This window comes from Cyprinodon variegatus, unplaced genomic scaffold (assembly GCF_000732505.1).
Source record: "Cyprinodon variegatus isolate N-32 unplaced genomic scaffold, C_variegatus-1.0 Scaffold976, whole genome shotgun sequence".
NCBI classification, from domain to species: Eukaryota; Metazoa; Chordata; class Actinopteri; order Cyprinodontiformes; family Cyprinodontidae; genus Cyprinodon; species Cyprinodon variegatus.
The window spans coordinates 256,070-272,492 of NW_015151429.1; the positions used below are offsets into that span (position 1 = coordinate 256,070).

The following is a 16,423-nucleotide window of genomic DNA, read 5'->3' on the forward strand; positions in this document are numbered from 1 at the left end:
GGGATGTTTTATCACAATACAAATTTTTTTTGCAGGGTATGATATATTTAACTGATTAGGAACAAAATATTTATTATAAAATACCTGTTCCCTATTGTCTTGTGTCTTGTGAATTTCATAAAAAAATATCATAGATGATGAGAGTTGTTTTGTTTTTTAGAACAATGTATCCCATATGTGGACCTCAGGTCCACACAAAACCTTGATGATGACCACCAGCATCATTAAAACCAATGGAAACAGCAGATGGGTCAGGGCAGAGATATTTGAAGCAGAAATACATAATAAAACAATATCCCAAGCTTTTATTATCTCACGGAGCTCTAGTCAGTCCATGGCCTGAAAATGGAAAGTATGTGATGCAACAGCAAACATCGTACTCAAACTTATCGCCTTCCATTTATACGTGTCACTGTGCCAGTATCCCAGACTTACCTCTCCCCACCTGCTCCAGCACTGGTGACAGGTAAATGGAGAGATTTTCCTTTTCGCACATCTCTCTCTTCATCACAGCAGACTGATGCAGTGTCAGATCCATGCCCCCCCCCAAAAAAAAATCTGAACAGGACCACATGAAAGTCAAACTTCTCCACTAGAGGCTGGAAATCTCCTCCGAGCTGAAGGGGGAAAGCCACCTTTTTCTGGTCAGCCGTGGCCTCAGAATTGGAGAAGTCGGTACTCTTCCCAGCTGCATCATTTTCAGGCTTTAACTTCCCACCGTATGCTGTAAGTCTGGGCAGGAGGGAGCCACCAGAACCAAAATCTGCCCTTGGTCGTGCTTAGAAACTCTGTCCATAAAGGCTATGAACATGGCTAATGACAAAGGCAGGCCTCTCAGAGTCCAACAGCCGGCCACTCAGGCTGCTGGGTGACAGAGCCCTGGTTATGTGTGGAGGTGAGGCCATCTATTATTAGCCGGTGTCACTTCACTTACCACAGAAAATCAGGCTCCTCCCCCCCCTGGGGTGGCATTCCACATCCCAAGAGCCAGTTTAAACAACCATGCATCTGGTTGCCAAAGCCTTCAGCTTTGATTGCTAATCAATCCTCTTTGCACCGGTCCCTATGGTTCATCCTGCAGGTAGTAGGCCAATAGGGAGATGGCTTTGCTTCACTCCTTCTGGCTTGGACAGGCAGGGTCCCTAAAGGAGGAACCACCTGGTGCTTGCTAATGAACCCCAACCTTATGCAATTGCCATCTGGATGGATGAGCACATCTTACAATCAATGAATGCAGATTGCTTTACGTCACAATTTGCAATGGATGGCAGAGAAGACATGTAAATGAATTGTAAATTAAGATTAAGATGTGGCCCTTCACCTACTGTAAATCCAATGCAAGGGGAATGGTATTTAGAGACATATTTCCAGTTAAGATTACAAAAAACTGATTTCCAGTTGCTAAATGCAAGGGCCCATTTTCACAAAGAACCCTTAGACTAAAAGGAGCTCTTCCTGACATTATTTTAGTGACATCTAAGATTTTTCTTAGAATGCTGCTTTGGTTAGGTAAAAGCTATTAACAAAGCACCTTAAGCCTTCAGAGAGTACTGAAAGTAAAACAAAATGATAGAAGCAGTAGCTTAGAAAGACTTCTAGAAATCTAGAAGATTTTGGAAAAAGAACTGAACACCACTTAAATAGTGGAATAAATGGGTGCCTATACTGTCATTAATTGGGAGATAAGATCAAACCTATTATCCTTATGAAGGAAATAATTTAGCTTACAATGGTTAAATATGCACCTTTAGTAATGTCATTTTGTTAGTAAAGATATTTCGTAGGAAAATATTTGTTGAATAATACCAACATGGAAGGCATTCTCAGAAAAACTAATGCTTCACATAATAGAAACTTACTAACTTGGTGCAGTAGTAAAACTGAATATTTAAATTACAAATAATCATGTAGTTTTTATTTAACATGATAAGCCAGATTGATAAGTGTAATTCAACATGAATTTTTACATAGGATCAATCTGGGAAGCTTCCTGTAGAGCATATTGGCAAAAGGGAGGAACATTTAGTTTAATTCTTCAACCTGATTGCTTACCTGCCTCTCATGTCGAGTTTTTAGCAGTAGTAGCCTAGACGTATCACATTCTTGATAAATCAAACTCTTACTAAATCGGCTCGGGAAAAACGCACAAATATCGTTCCATCCACAAAGGCTTCTGTGTTAGACAAAAATAGAGCATATTCCAGCTAAAACCTGTGCAGGCATGTTAGTTTTACACTGGAAAAAATTAAAATCTAGATAAGCCATTTTTTCTTAAGTGCATTTGTTCTTGAATCGAGAAGGTACAGTAGAAGGGAGGTTTTGCCAATGGAACAAGACGATTTACATTTAAAATAAGAAAGCACAATTACATTGTCTTATTTCAATTGCATTTTATCTAAATATCTTATTTTACGAGTAAAAATACCCATTCCATTGGGAAACTATCTAATTTACCTACTCAAATTAAGGGAAATACACTTAATTTAAGAAATGTTTTACTTATTTCTAGATCGTTTTTTCAGTGTACTTCAGCCTTCTGCCTCTGGTTGAAGCGTTGAAGCCATGCACGTTACTGCATTTCATTGGTCTGGAACATTTTTGCATCAAGGCTAATGCATCTGTTGGCTTAAGGCAAGATACATTTTCCAGAGTTTTTGAATATACAAATGTCACAACAATTAATCTTGCAAGGTAAATTTGACATGATTCCACATTACAAAAACATCCAATAAATTCAGTGAACTCAAACCACATGGCAGGCTATGTGAATAAAGTGCCTACAAACACACCGCAAACTCAGTAAATTCATTTATACTTCTTTGACAAAGTTTTTGTGCAAATACCAAAAAGAAGGACTAATTTAAGATTTTTAATGAGTTAATGTCTGTCAGGTCTTTTAAAGGTAAATCAATTCAAATCACCTAGAGGATTAGACCCAGCCTTATTGATAACAAATCTTTCAATTACCCAAACAATTACAACACCAAATTTCACATTAACACACACAAAAAAATAAGTTTAAAGTATTAAACTCTTGACATTCACAAAAATGGTAAATGTAGACTGTTAGGTTCTTTGTATCTGTGCATGTTTTTTTGTTTCAGCCAGCAGCATCATGACTGCAACTTGGTCAAAAATAAAAAAATTTGATGTAGGTACATCGTAATTAATGCCCTTTTTAATTGCTTATTTTGTTCTTACAGTTTTACAGTATTTTTTGTGTGCTTATATATACAAGGAAATACCATGAAGCAGTCTTCCAGGTGGAATCAATCAATCACTCAGTAGGAGAGAAGATACTAATTTGTATCTCTAACACAGCATTTCACAATTTTTTTTACCTATATCATGTTTGGATATTACAAAAAGGAAAGACTGAATGATGCAGGGATTTAATTATGTAATATCTCATAATAGTTTAATAAAAGCTTCTCAAACTCATCCTTTGAGAAACTGAAAAGTATTACTGCAGACTCTGTTGATTCTAATGTCCTGCTAGTCTCTTTCTGCCAATAAAGAATCGATCTGTATGTTGTTCTTGACTCCTGGAGGGAGGTTTTCCATCTACCGGATGGTGTTCTGTGTGCAGAATTCTCCTTTTTTTCTTCCATAGTATTTACTGTTTTGTTTCTTCTCAATTTCACTGTCTCCATATTGTTCAAATGTTGTGCCGGCAATAGTTTCTGATATCTTACATTCTAGGTTTGAAGCTTTCTTTGGCCTAATTTTTGGTTAATGTCAGCTGGAAACAAGGAATTTTCTCTTAAGTTATGCAGCAAAGTGCAGTCTCAGCCACGGTTCAGCCTTTGGGAATGCTTTTAGCTTGGTCTAGCTGATTTTTAAGCCTTAAGTAGCTGCTTAAGTAGCCATACGGTTTCTTTAAAAAATGAAGCTTATTGGCTGACAACATAAAAAGCCTGTGCAGAGCCAAACAAAGGCAATATGTAGATTAAACATGGGTTTCCATGCAGATGCCAGTGTTGCACCATATTCTCTAACCATATGGGCCCGGTCTCAATAGTCACTATTTTCACTAATTGGTAGAAGCGTACATAACTGTTTAAGTGTGCAGGTTGTAAACCCTTATGCAGGTCTGCGCTGTACCTGTTATTTTGGTGGGACCTGTCACTGTATTTGCAATCTTACTGCTAAAACATTTTTTTTTAGACTGCAACAAGAAATAGTTTTTTTGTTGTCAGTCTTTTTCAGTGTTGTAAAATCTTAATTATTTTAATAATTAGAGCTGAAATTTTTTTTCGACACATTCGCTGGTGCTTAATTTTTTTATTTATGAGTTAATAAAAGTACAACTGAGACAATACATTTCCCAGATTACAAGATATATCTACAGTGAGGAGAAGACAAAAAACTAAACATCAATATACAAAAGCAGATATTGAGAGAAATTAGTGCAGCTAGAGAAAAAGCTTAGAGAGAATGAAATTGAAATATTTTCATTTTAGAATAAGTATGTAGACATCTGAGATTCCTTTCATGAAGCAGGTGTAATGAAAACTCTAAGTTGGTTAATCATTAAATTCAGGAAACACAGAATTTCCATTTCACAAAGAGAGGTTACTAAACTTCTATATCTGTTACCGTAGTAACATTCTCAGCAGAGCTAGCCTGGTCAGAAGCAGGTTGTCTCGGTCCTAGTAAAAGCTAATCACATTGTTTTTATTTCCTGATATAGTCAGGAGAGTTCTGTCTATGTTCTGTATGAACAATAAAGAAAATAATTTATTAGGTATGTTAGACTCATTAGGTTTTACCAAGACAAACATGGTATATCTGAGGACCCAGTCCATGAAGGAGCATTATTTGCATTATCAGGAGAGGGTTCTCAGACTGCGTATAGATGTCCTTTATATTCAGAAAGTTGTTTATGAGTGCTAACATTTCACCTTACAATCCATCACATTCATCCACCATTTTATCCCTTCTTGCATTTACAGCATTCCATAGACTTATTTAACAGGTATTTAACAGAACTTGATATCAGTGAGAGAACATTGCTGTGTGTGATAGCAGCATTATAGAAAACAAGTGCACAGACAGCCATTTAGTATTTACTGTGTAATGTAAGACAGGATTAAATGAGGAGAAACCCCATGAGATGATGCACAGATCCTACCTGTTTTAACATGTACTTCTTCACCTGCTGCACCTAAAAACAATACATTGATCCCTTACCATTCCTGCAACTAGTTTCCCTTGAAATGCTATCATGTTTAGCAACAGACTAGACAATTTGACATTTATTAGCTTGAATAAATAAGTAATTCAGATATCATAAATACATATTCAGTCAAGTTGATAAATATCAAAATGGCCACTTAACACATGTAAGCACTTCTAGGTATATCAAACTTAATTCGTACTGGTACAATTTTTTTTTAATGACATTCTGATATTCAGTGTCTGATAGCATAATGTAATTAAGGAAATAGGAATGGAATTTTGACCTGGAAAAATTGTATTTTAGTGATCAACAAATGGAACAACAGAGAGGAGAGTGCTTTTAATAAATGTGAAAATTGTGTTGTTATCTTTAAACACATTCTCTAATTATTTTCTTTTTATTTCTGCATCAAAATTTTTATTTCCAGTGGTGTGAAATAGGCACTTCATCTTGCCTGTTGTCTTGGTGACACACACTCCACTGGCGATGGCTTTTCATAGCTGTTACTAGCGTTGCGGCAATACCATTTTTTGGCCCTGATATCGATACCCGATACCTGGCTGTGCAGTATCGGCCGATACCATACCGATATCATCAGTTTGAAATTGATGTGTGTGTGTATATATATATATATAAAGAACTGCATACTACCTGGATGTAAAATAATTGCCATCGTGACTTTGTCTACCTTTGTAAAGCAGGAAAAAGACAAAAAGTGAATCCAGTAGAAATTTTGATTGCCTTCCTGGAATAAGTGACAATAGTTGAATAAACTTTTGGCTCTCAAAATGGTATCGGTGCCCTATTTCTTGGCACTTGCCGATACCAATACCACCATTTTAGTGCTGGATCAGGGCCCCGTCCAATACTGGTATCGGTATCGGTGCAACATAGAGACTGACATTTTTTCGGGAATCCCACGGGTCACGGGATTCCCGTGGGATGGGAGTCAGTATTGTAACGATCACGTGATTGGGACGGTATAGGATTAAACATTAACGGGAGCAGACGGGAGCAGGAGCAAACCAATATTAACTAAAAAAAACTAGGATCGATGCCAAAAAATAAAATAAAATAGAAAGAAAAAAAATCCTGGACTGGCGCCGCCATTTTGGAGTTTTTTTCCTTGAAGCCTACACTATAATGCGAGTCAAAAAAACTACACTACCCAAAAGCCAACAGTTTTTCCGCTTTGAGTTTTTCACCCGCGCTCAAAAACAATGGAGGGACTGACAGTTACTACAGTTAGAAACAGGAACTTAACTGACCCTTCATAGAAATTCAGATTCAATGTATTGGCAGAAATCTTATTGAAGACAACAAGAATGGGAGTGGTGCGGGAGCGGGAGTCATTCTGAATGGGATCGGGATGGGAGTGGGAGTAATTTCACCATTCAGTGGGACGGGACAGGATTTAGATTTCTACTCTTGCCCGGGATCGGGACGGGACACAATTTTTTTTGTCCGTGGGAGTGGGACGGGACGGAGTGAAAATCCACTCCCGTGTCAGTCTCTAGTGCAACACTAGCTGTTACACACGAGCATGACTCTGAGTGAACCTACTCAGAGTTAAATAAATTCAGAGCTGAGGATTAAAATCTGAGTTTTTTTAAACTGCTTTGTGAAATGTAACTCTTGATTTCCCGATTTGATATTAATATTTGAGGTATATGCTCCAATTATTTACATTTAATTTTGGAAGGGTGGAAAAATGCTGCTTGCTGGGATTGGTGCACAAAATATGCCTAGTTTAAACACAAAGTTTGCAAATTTTAAATTTCAAAAATAGAATTTAGATCATTGAGGGATTCATTTATATCTTCAACTAACATATTTCGCAGTAAATTGTTCATTCTTCTCTCCGAAAGAGATGGTTTTTTTGCTCTGCTGGCTTGTTTCTGGTTTTACCATGGGCCTCTATAGTTATCTTAGTCTAAATTCTATAATCTGTTAATTTGTCCATTGATTACAAATTGGCTTTTTTTGTTGTTGTTTTTTTTTCCGTTTGTTATATTGTTTGTTTGCTTTTTTGTTTCATTTATCAAGCAATCAAAGCACTTAGAAAACAGCCTCTCACCAAGCAAAAGAGTCATCCAAGCATAATATGATATTTTCTGTCTCCTCACTCAAAGTTGCTTTAAGCAGCTATCTGAATCCCTCTTGAGCTATAATTCCTTGGCAGTAATTTTTTAGAGCCTAGATAGATGCTCTCTTAGATAATTTTGAGAAGCTTAGTATATGCTGCCCACAACAATATGAATTGTTTCACATTAAATGTTAAATACATTTCCTGTACAATTTATGTGATTTTATCATTTTAAACCACTTTCAAATTTATGCAATGCCGATATACAACAAGGCACTTTACAGAATAAATTATTGCAAATCAAACAGACAGATTGGTTAAAATTTACCTATCTATTTACTGAGCTGATTGCATTGATTTGTTGACTTCACAGGTGAATTTATGTTTGTAGAGATACACACTAAAATGTTGACATGGGAAGGTTAAAAGTTTTGGTAAAACTATGAGGTGAAAATCTACATGTCACAGTTCCTACTTTATATTAGTCTATCATAAGATACCAGTGAGACACAGCTTGGTTGTGGTTAGAATGTGTCCATTGTGGGTAAAAATACTTTCATTCAGGAAACTCTCTTTCAAACAAACACACATGTTTACCTGCCTTGTATTGTGCAGAGAGAATAATTAACATATAGTAGCTTTGCATATAAATACTTTATCAGGTGCTTTGTTAAAAAAAAGATTACAATTTCATAATTTGAGACTAAATTTTTACTTTTTAGCTGTACTTTATCTGAAAAATGGTAGTTTTAATTCCAGCCTTGAGTTTATTTTGACTCAAATCTCTACTCACATTTTCCCAGTCATCATAAGAAAAAAAGGTTCAGTTGGCTGTTCACATCTAAGTCTACACAATTTCAAATGGATTTAGGACAGCTATGCAAGGACGTTCACTCTTATCTCTCCTCAGTGATCCCAAAGCTTGGTATCACTGTCACGTTGTAAAGCAAACACTTTTCTCAGGCTTTCTTGCATAATGCAGTAGAGTTTCCCCACGTGTTTTTACCCTGCATATGTTAATCTTGCAACCTTTGTACAAATAAGTAAAAACCCTTGAAATTATTTGTTTTTTTTACGGTGAATATATATATATATATATATATATATATATATATATATATATATATATATATATATATATATATATATATATATATAAGAAGTAAATGTATTCCCTGGTAAAAATAAATCCTGTTTTATAACATTTCTCATATGTGAGGATTGGGCTAGAGGGGTGTTGTTAAAGCTCTCTAAAATAGTACATAAAGTCTCTCATCTCTTCAGTTCAACCTCAAGTCTACTGGATTTAGTTCTGGGGACTTAGGTGATTATGTTAGAAAGTTGTCTGTGCAAATTCTTACTCATCAAAGTCATGCCAAACAACAAACATGCTTAAATCGGAGGCAATGGCACTAGAGCACCCTGAGGTGGGAGCACTGATTTTTTTAAGCACCTAGAGGCCCAGCTCAGATGTGAATCAATGACCCACCTGTCGTTTTGGGTCAGTGGAGTCTGTTATTTTGTATGTTTTTTGTTTGGCAATTTGCATAATCTTAACTCAGAAAAACTGAGGAAGTCAGCTTGCATCCATATTAAGTCTGTTTTGTGGATGAAAGTTAATGATGTTTCTGATGAGCCATGTCTGTGTTGATTTAGATTGTTGCTCTGCTAAATGACTCAATGATTATCCATTTTTGGTTTTCTTCTAAAAGTCATGATCCCTTACAGCCTAATAAGTCTTCTATGGCCTTTGTAAGAGATAAGAGCCCACAGCATTACATACCATTTATACTTTACATTTGTTGTCAGGCACTTCTTTATATATTTAGATTTTTTTCCCCACACCAAACCCACCTTGAGTTGATGATACCTAGCCTGATAAACGAGAGTAAATGTGAGATTAAATGTGTGATTTAGTTTGGCCCAGCTGCTGAGACATCAAAAGATTGTTGATGAGAACAAACCGTTGTCTTTCCAACCATGTCTGTGCCTTTTGGCCAAAGCTCTGACCAATGAGCGCAACTGATTGTGACGTAGTAAGCGTGACAGAAAGCTGGTGGGGGAGTGTGAATTAACAGCCTGTCAGTAAAACGGCGAATACATCCTTCCCAAAAATGAATAAAGTAGAGCCTCTTCCTGCTCACGTTTCAATGAAAACCCAAAGTCTAATCCTTCCAAAACTGATCCCAGAGCTGAGTGGAAGGTGAACTGTTCAATACTTGTTGCCACCTTCCTTGTTGTGCTTTTTCCAGCGTAGTGCAGCATTGTCTTCACGCCCTCAAAACCACCCCCCACTTTGCATCCAAAAATTCAAAACACCTCTCTGCTTTGTGATTGGCCCGCCAGTTCTAGGGCCTGTGGCATTGATCGAGGCTAGAGCACTCGCAAGAAAAATAGATTTTGGCAACTGGCGGTTGGGGCTAGTTTGCCAGGCTAGATGAAACCTAAAATTTCAGTATTTATCTCATCTTTCAAAAGAACCAGTCAAAGACCTATCAGCATTCAAGAACTCAACCAGATTATATTTGTTATAATAGTCCCGAACAAAATTACTTACCAATATTTACATATTGGTATGTGTAAAGTTGTTTTAATGTTGTAGTGTCATGATGGCTCTCTTTACTTTAGTCTCTGGTCATCTTCCTTACTGTGAGCCTTAGACTTATGAAGATCAGCACACATCTGTCCTAAATTACTGACATGTTCTTTTTGTAAATACTTTTTAATTGATTTAAAGTGTAGGTAATGAGAAAAATGTGTCTATGTCCCATGACACTGATGAATAATTAAAAATAAACACAGTGATCAGCTCAATATATTAAAGTTTAAATTTGATTTGATTTAATTAGAAACCGTTTAGCTCCTGTCTTGATACAGGACCTGTCTTGTGTCATTTCAATTTTCATTAAAAATACTATTTTATAACATTACGCATACACCCATCCATCAACCCATCAAAGGCTGAAATAAACTAATAAATGAAATTAATAAATACAAATAAAATACAAAATGACATTTGCAGTTGTTTAAATATTACCATTATCATCAGCAACAAGACCATTGTTTTTGCAGATTTTCTTCAAATTAGTGGATATTCTTCAGTAATCAAATCCTTGTATAATGTTTATCCTGCCTTTATGTATAGAACTCCAACAATCAATTATCAATTATATTAAAGAGGTTCCTTTATTATTACCTCGCCAAAATACTAATTTATATCAGAAATCTATGCAACTGTCATTTTTTTTCTTTTGTCACCATTTTATCTGAAACCTAAGGAAATCAAACAAAATAATTTACAATTTCAAAAAGGATATAAGATACATTGAACTTATAGTTCAACATACTTTACAGAATCTAAGGCGGTGATATGATTAGACTGTTGAGAATGTATTATTGTTTATGGAGAAGAAACTTCCTTTAATTGTAAATATGGAGTAAATGTTTATACCTTGATTTCATTGCAATTATTCAGGGTGATGTTTCTCAAAAAGCATTTCTTAATACGGGGATTTTCACCACCAAATATGTAGTCAAATTTCAGAGTCTGTCTTTCTTATATTTCCAGATATTTTACTGGTTCAATAAAATATAACTTTATTTTAACCCTTTTATTCCTTTTATTATTTGTTAAACCTATTCTGAATGTCTGTATATAAAAATAAATTTATAAAAACAAAAGGTTTTTTTTTTTTTTTTTTGGACTTAATTATATTCACCCCAGTGCTGCTCTTGGCAGCTGGTTGACCCACTTTTATCCAGCTCTTAAGAAATCACACAGCACATGGGTTTTCCATCTTCTTTCCATATCACTGCTTTTTCTTTTTTTTCTCCTTTTTTTTTCAAGAGTCCACTTCAAAAAACCTCTTTGCATGACATATTTAAAAACAGAAAAATCCCTCTCCGGTCTGTGCAGAATGCATGGATGTTTCCACTTTCCCCGGAAACTGATTTGTATTTTTTAAGCCTATTTAGGACTGGGAAGCTTTAACATTTCCGCCTAATCCGCCTCAGACTTACAAAGTGTGAACTGTCACCATATATGTTTCCAGCAGAAATAGTCATTGTCTTCTATTTTTTCTTTGCAGGTCGAGGAAGCAAGCTCTCCCGGTTGTAGGTTTTAGATTTCATCATCACCTGTGAGAGGCAGAAGAGGAAACCTGTGAGGGATGAGGGTGGGGGACTGTAAGTTGTACTTTGAAGATGCCAAGTCGTGTTTTGATGCTCAGCTATGCGGCATGAACCAAATGTGATGTGTTCTTTAAGGAAAAATTATCCCAGACCCTGTTTTAACATCAGAGTTAAGCTGCTTTTATCAAACGGCAAGGAGGGAACAGGAAGATTTATATATAATTATTGATGCTTTTATGAACTGTGCTTGCGCTCTAATTCTACAAATTTTTCTTTAAATGTTTTTATTTCTTAAAAATGAAATAAATAACTTAAGGACAATCTCTTGCCGCAAAGTGGTGTTAACAAAATAAACGAAACACCACTACCGTCTGATTATGGATTTGGACTCATACATACGCCAATAGCTGTGTGCATAACATTATCCAGCTTTATCCATTTATCACAAAAATGTCCCTGTGGGGCTGTTCCATCTTGTATCTCCACTCCTGCCAAGTTTCAGAAGCAGCGAGGGCTTCCTGTGGTGGAGCGAGCCAACCCTGGCAGCGACCTCCTGACAGGGAAGCAGGGCCATGTCTCCTCCCTGCTCAGCACTGTGCATCCTAACATGGACTGCTGCTGTTCTCCTGCACCATCTCTTTCATTCGGCACTGTTTTATAGCATTCCATTCAAAGGAGAGAGAGCAAGGCAGGAGTTTTCAAAAGGATGGAGGGGGGGTTTTTTTCTGTTTTTTTTTTTTTCACTTTTTCGAACCACAAATTTTAATGTATGTTATTGGGATTTCATTTACTAAAACACAAAGCACTGCTATATTGTATAAAGGAAATGCTAATCTCATAACCCATAAATAAAAATAAGTACATAAGTAAATAAAAAAATAAAAAAGTATATCTTACAGAGCATTGTTCAGCTCATCATCTGAAAAGGAGTATGACACAACTGACACGCTACAAAGGTTGACAAACACATTGGAGTCTCAGGTGGACAGAATGGCTATTAAGTGTTCTATCCACAAAACTGTCTGTTTTTAGAGTGGGTTTTCTTCATCATGGAAGGCAAACCAGATAAAAATTGATAGGAAAATGGAGGTAGCTTAATGGAGCATATTCCTGGAAGAAAATCTGTAAGAGTTTGGCTACATTAGAATAGTTTACTTCAGAGAACAGAGGTTCTCCATCCAAAGGGGTAAAGCCTGACATTTGATTAAGATATTACTACATAAAGGTAGTTATGCAAAATATTGACTTAGGGAGGCCATAAAAAACATTATTTTGGAAAATATCAAAAATAATTTATCTTCAAATTTGCTTTTGGTAAAAATTTCATGATGGTTTAACAAATACAAGTCCAAGTAAGACACATTTGGATGTAATCTGACAAAAAAAAGGTATACACAAGAATGCCAAACATACTCAAATATTTGAAATCACCTATTTTGTATATTTAGAATTTCTCTGATTAAAATCAGACTTTATTTTCCCTGAGTGGTTTCCTTGCAATTTAATTTTAGGATTGAAAAAGTGAAGAGAACACAGGGTTTGGAAATCATGCAAATAAATGTTTTAAATGAATTTGGTCCAGAATCCTACTGATTCAAATGCTTTTATGCAGTAAAGTCATAAATGCATCCACTTAGATCCAATGTAGTAAACACAGTCAAATTCAGTTAATCATAGGTTGCCAATTAGTAAAAAATCTTTGCAGGGACTTTTACTGTTCCTCATTCTAACCAACAATGAGGAAACAACTCAACTCAAAGTCTGAACGTCTTTTCCAATTATTATCCTTTTAAAGAGTTAACATTGACAACATCATCATCATAAGGTTAATATTACAAGTTAAAAACCAAAATCCCATAAAACTGTTTTTAATTCTGTTGTTAGACCTTAAGATTGTTCATTGAGATTGACAATTGCTTGTTCCAGTGAGTTTGTCTTGTATCAAAGTTGCATAAAACTTACACATACACATCTTTCTAGTAATTGCAGGTATATTTGCTGATCTTATTTTGCCAGTGAGATAGAAAACCATTGAAAGTTTCAGAAGTGTAATTCAAAAGCAAAACTCGCTCTTTGTAAAGAGTCATTAGACAATGCATTAGATTTGTTTTATGGGGTAGGGTTTACAGCAAATAAACATCCACAACTTAGTTTTTAATTATTATTATTATTATTATATTTAATTCTTCATAAAAATAAGACACAGTAATGTCCCCCTGATAGGCTTTATGTCCATGTGCTCAACAGTACAGATAGAGGTGCAACAGAAAAGAATTCTATACCTAATACCGGCATGCAGGACAAACACCAGCCTGAGCCTAGGCTTCACTTCAAAATCTTCCTAAGGCTGTTTTATCCCCCTTTACTGACAATTTGTATCCCTTACACATGAAATCTTCAGTTTCTTTCAAAATTAAGTTTTGTGGCTCATCCTTCTAGGAGGGTGTACATAGATTTTTTTTTTTTATTATTTAGTCAGATGGACATAAAAAAATTCTCTGAACCTTATTTTTGGGTCATTCATTAGCTGCAATACAGTTGTAAAAATACATGCTTACTTAGCATGTGTCAGACTATCTATTGTGAATGAATAAGAAACCCAATTTTCACATTTTGAAATAAATCAATAAAAGAATCTACATTTTTGGATGACATTTTAATATATTCTGAACTAGCCTTACTTTTTAAATCTGGATAAATGACTTTTTAAAAACCCTGAAGCAAGATATGAAGACTGGCTGATTTTGCTCATTAACATATACGCACCCCCAGTCCTGGTAGTGCTGCCAAAAAAATGCCTAAAATATAACAGACTGCCTTGAACTATTCAAAGTCAGTGTCTGGTTAATAATGATAAAAGTGCAATGTTCTGCACTATTTTTGTATCCAAAACAAGTTCAAAGAGAATAAACATTTGGTTCGTAAACCTTTTTTTTATTCATCTATGTTTTATCATCAAACAGTGGTGGTGTGTCATATCTTTGGCAAATAAAAATAATAAAACCCCCCAGAAAATAACACCGGATGATTGCTTCATATGTCAGTTATCTGAATCACTTTGGAAAATTTCTGGCTCAACATGTTTATATTTGCTGTAATTAATCTGTTGTTAATCATTATTTCAACTGCTGACATCTTAAAGCGAAGTCACACTGTCCTGACAGTTTGTTGAAAACTGGTTTGCACCAGTATTGTGGGACCTGTAGAGATGTGTAAGTGACAACTGTTGTATAGAAATGTACATTTTTTTGTAAAGATATTTTTATCAAATGGCATGTTTCCTGTAACTTTGTATTTTCAGTTTTCATGTACAAAAAAAAAGAGGAAGGCGTATTCTAACTGTTGTAAGGCTGCTGGAGTCAATGTCATTGTAGATAACTTTGTGTTCTTATTGGTGAATAAAAATATTGTGTCCTGTATTTAACTATCTATTTTCATGTGGATGGTTTTTTTTATTTTTTTTTTCAGACTTCCTAGACATTGGATAAAATCAAACTCAAAACTTTTCAGGATTTTCAAATTCAAGGACCACATGTAGCAACATTTACCTACTGCCATCACCGAATTTTTTACAAATAAATGTTTTAAATTCAAGGCACAATTCAATAAAAAAAAACTGCATGACAGCTGGATTACACTCAATTAAAAATGTTGATGGAAAGCACCATCTACGTTCATATCCATAATATTCATAGCCTACATTCATATCCACAATATGGACACATCTAATTATGGTGAGTTGAAGCTTGTTTGAAGCTTCAAAGCTCTTTAACAGCTGTGTTGCAACATGGTTCTTTTCCCAAAGCCTCAGTCAAATGCTCACTGTGGAAAACTACGGGGTGCAAAACCTTTAAGATAGAAAGCTGTGCCCACCCTGGACTGGAAAGGCTTTGTTTTATCTCTCTTTTTATGTGGCTAATTTTCTATTATTCCTATTTTTGATTTGTTAATCATACAATTCTACCAATCCAATCAACAAATCAAGGTGGATGCTGGTGGACTACAGAAAGAGAGGGTGGGTTAGTGAAGCAGCTATGGTCACTGTGGCCATTTATTTCTGTTATAAACTCTTAAGATTTGAGGTTAGTGAACATGCATGCTTGGAGGATTAGCTGAAGCAGTGAAGAAAAATACGGAGCAGAATCGGGTATTGTTGCTCAGCCTACTTTGTTTGGAACATTGTTCTCTCTGGGTAAATCAAGACCCTTTTTTGTTTTTGTCATTATGTCACATTAATGGCATTTTGTGAGAGATATACACTCAAAACACACATAAAATACTCCAATATTGGTTAAAACACTTCTAGAAATATATGAAAAAATAGAATTCTTAGAGGAGGTCTAAAAATGTAAAACAAGAACATATGGTAATGGTTGTAGCATTTAATATTTACATAAAGTGAAACCTGTGCTAAAATAGTCTATGAAATGGGCTGGAGGTTTAGTGGATTTTCTGCAGAGATGTTTAGTGTCTGCCAGCATGTGGATGATTGCCTTTGCAGCTTTGGGATTGAGTCTATTTGTTTCTGATGCAATATTCCTGAATTGTTTTCCTGATGGAGGATAGAAAAACAATGCATTGCCCAGGTGGTGCTGCTGTAGTTACCTCTCGTAGTAGGAGTGTTTACTCCATTCACAGTGCCTGACATCAGTGCTTGAGTTTAAAAATGGGTATATTTTTGTCCATGTTTAACTTTTAAGTTAATTAAAGGAATACATAATTTGTTTTATTTTTTTATTGTTTTTTTAGATTTGGGGGATTTTATTGATAAGTTTTATTCTCTCTGAACTGTACTAGCGGTCACAGAGTCATTATTAAGCATGAAGCAAAAATATGGTTTGTTGATAAAGGATGCCCTGATAAAAAAAATGATGTCCCCCTGATTAATTTGTTTCTACCACCAGGTTTCCTGATGTATATAATGATGACCATTTATAAAAGGACATCACGATTCAGGGTGTTAACAGCACCCTGCCTCTGGTTACAAGTTACAAAATCACTTTAGGCTGGTACATCTTTTCTTC

At 35.5% G+C, this 16,423-nt stretch overlaps 1 protein-coding gene across 3 annotated transcripts in view; it reads left to right on the forward strand.

Moving 5' to 3' along the window:
• The window catches only part of ralyl (RALY RNA binding protein-like), a 182,305-nt gene extending 167,494 nt beyond the window's left edge, over window positions 1-14,811 (forward strand). For all 3 annotated transcript variants that reach the window (XM_015398974.1, XM_015398972.1, XM_015398973.1), the window contains one exon: window positions 11,357-14,811. The gene's annotated coding sequence lies outside the window, so the exon portion shown is untranslated. The remainder of the gene's footprint in view (window positions 1-11,356) is intronic.
• The last annotated feature ends 1,612 nt before the right edge of the window (window positions 14,812-16,423 follow it).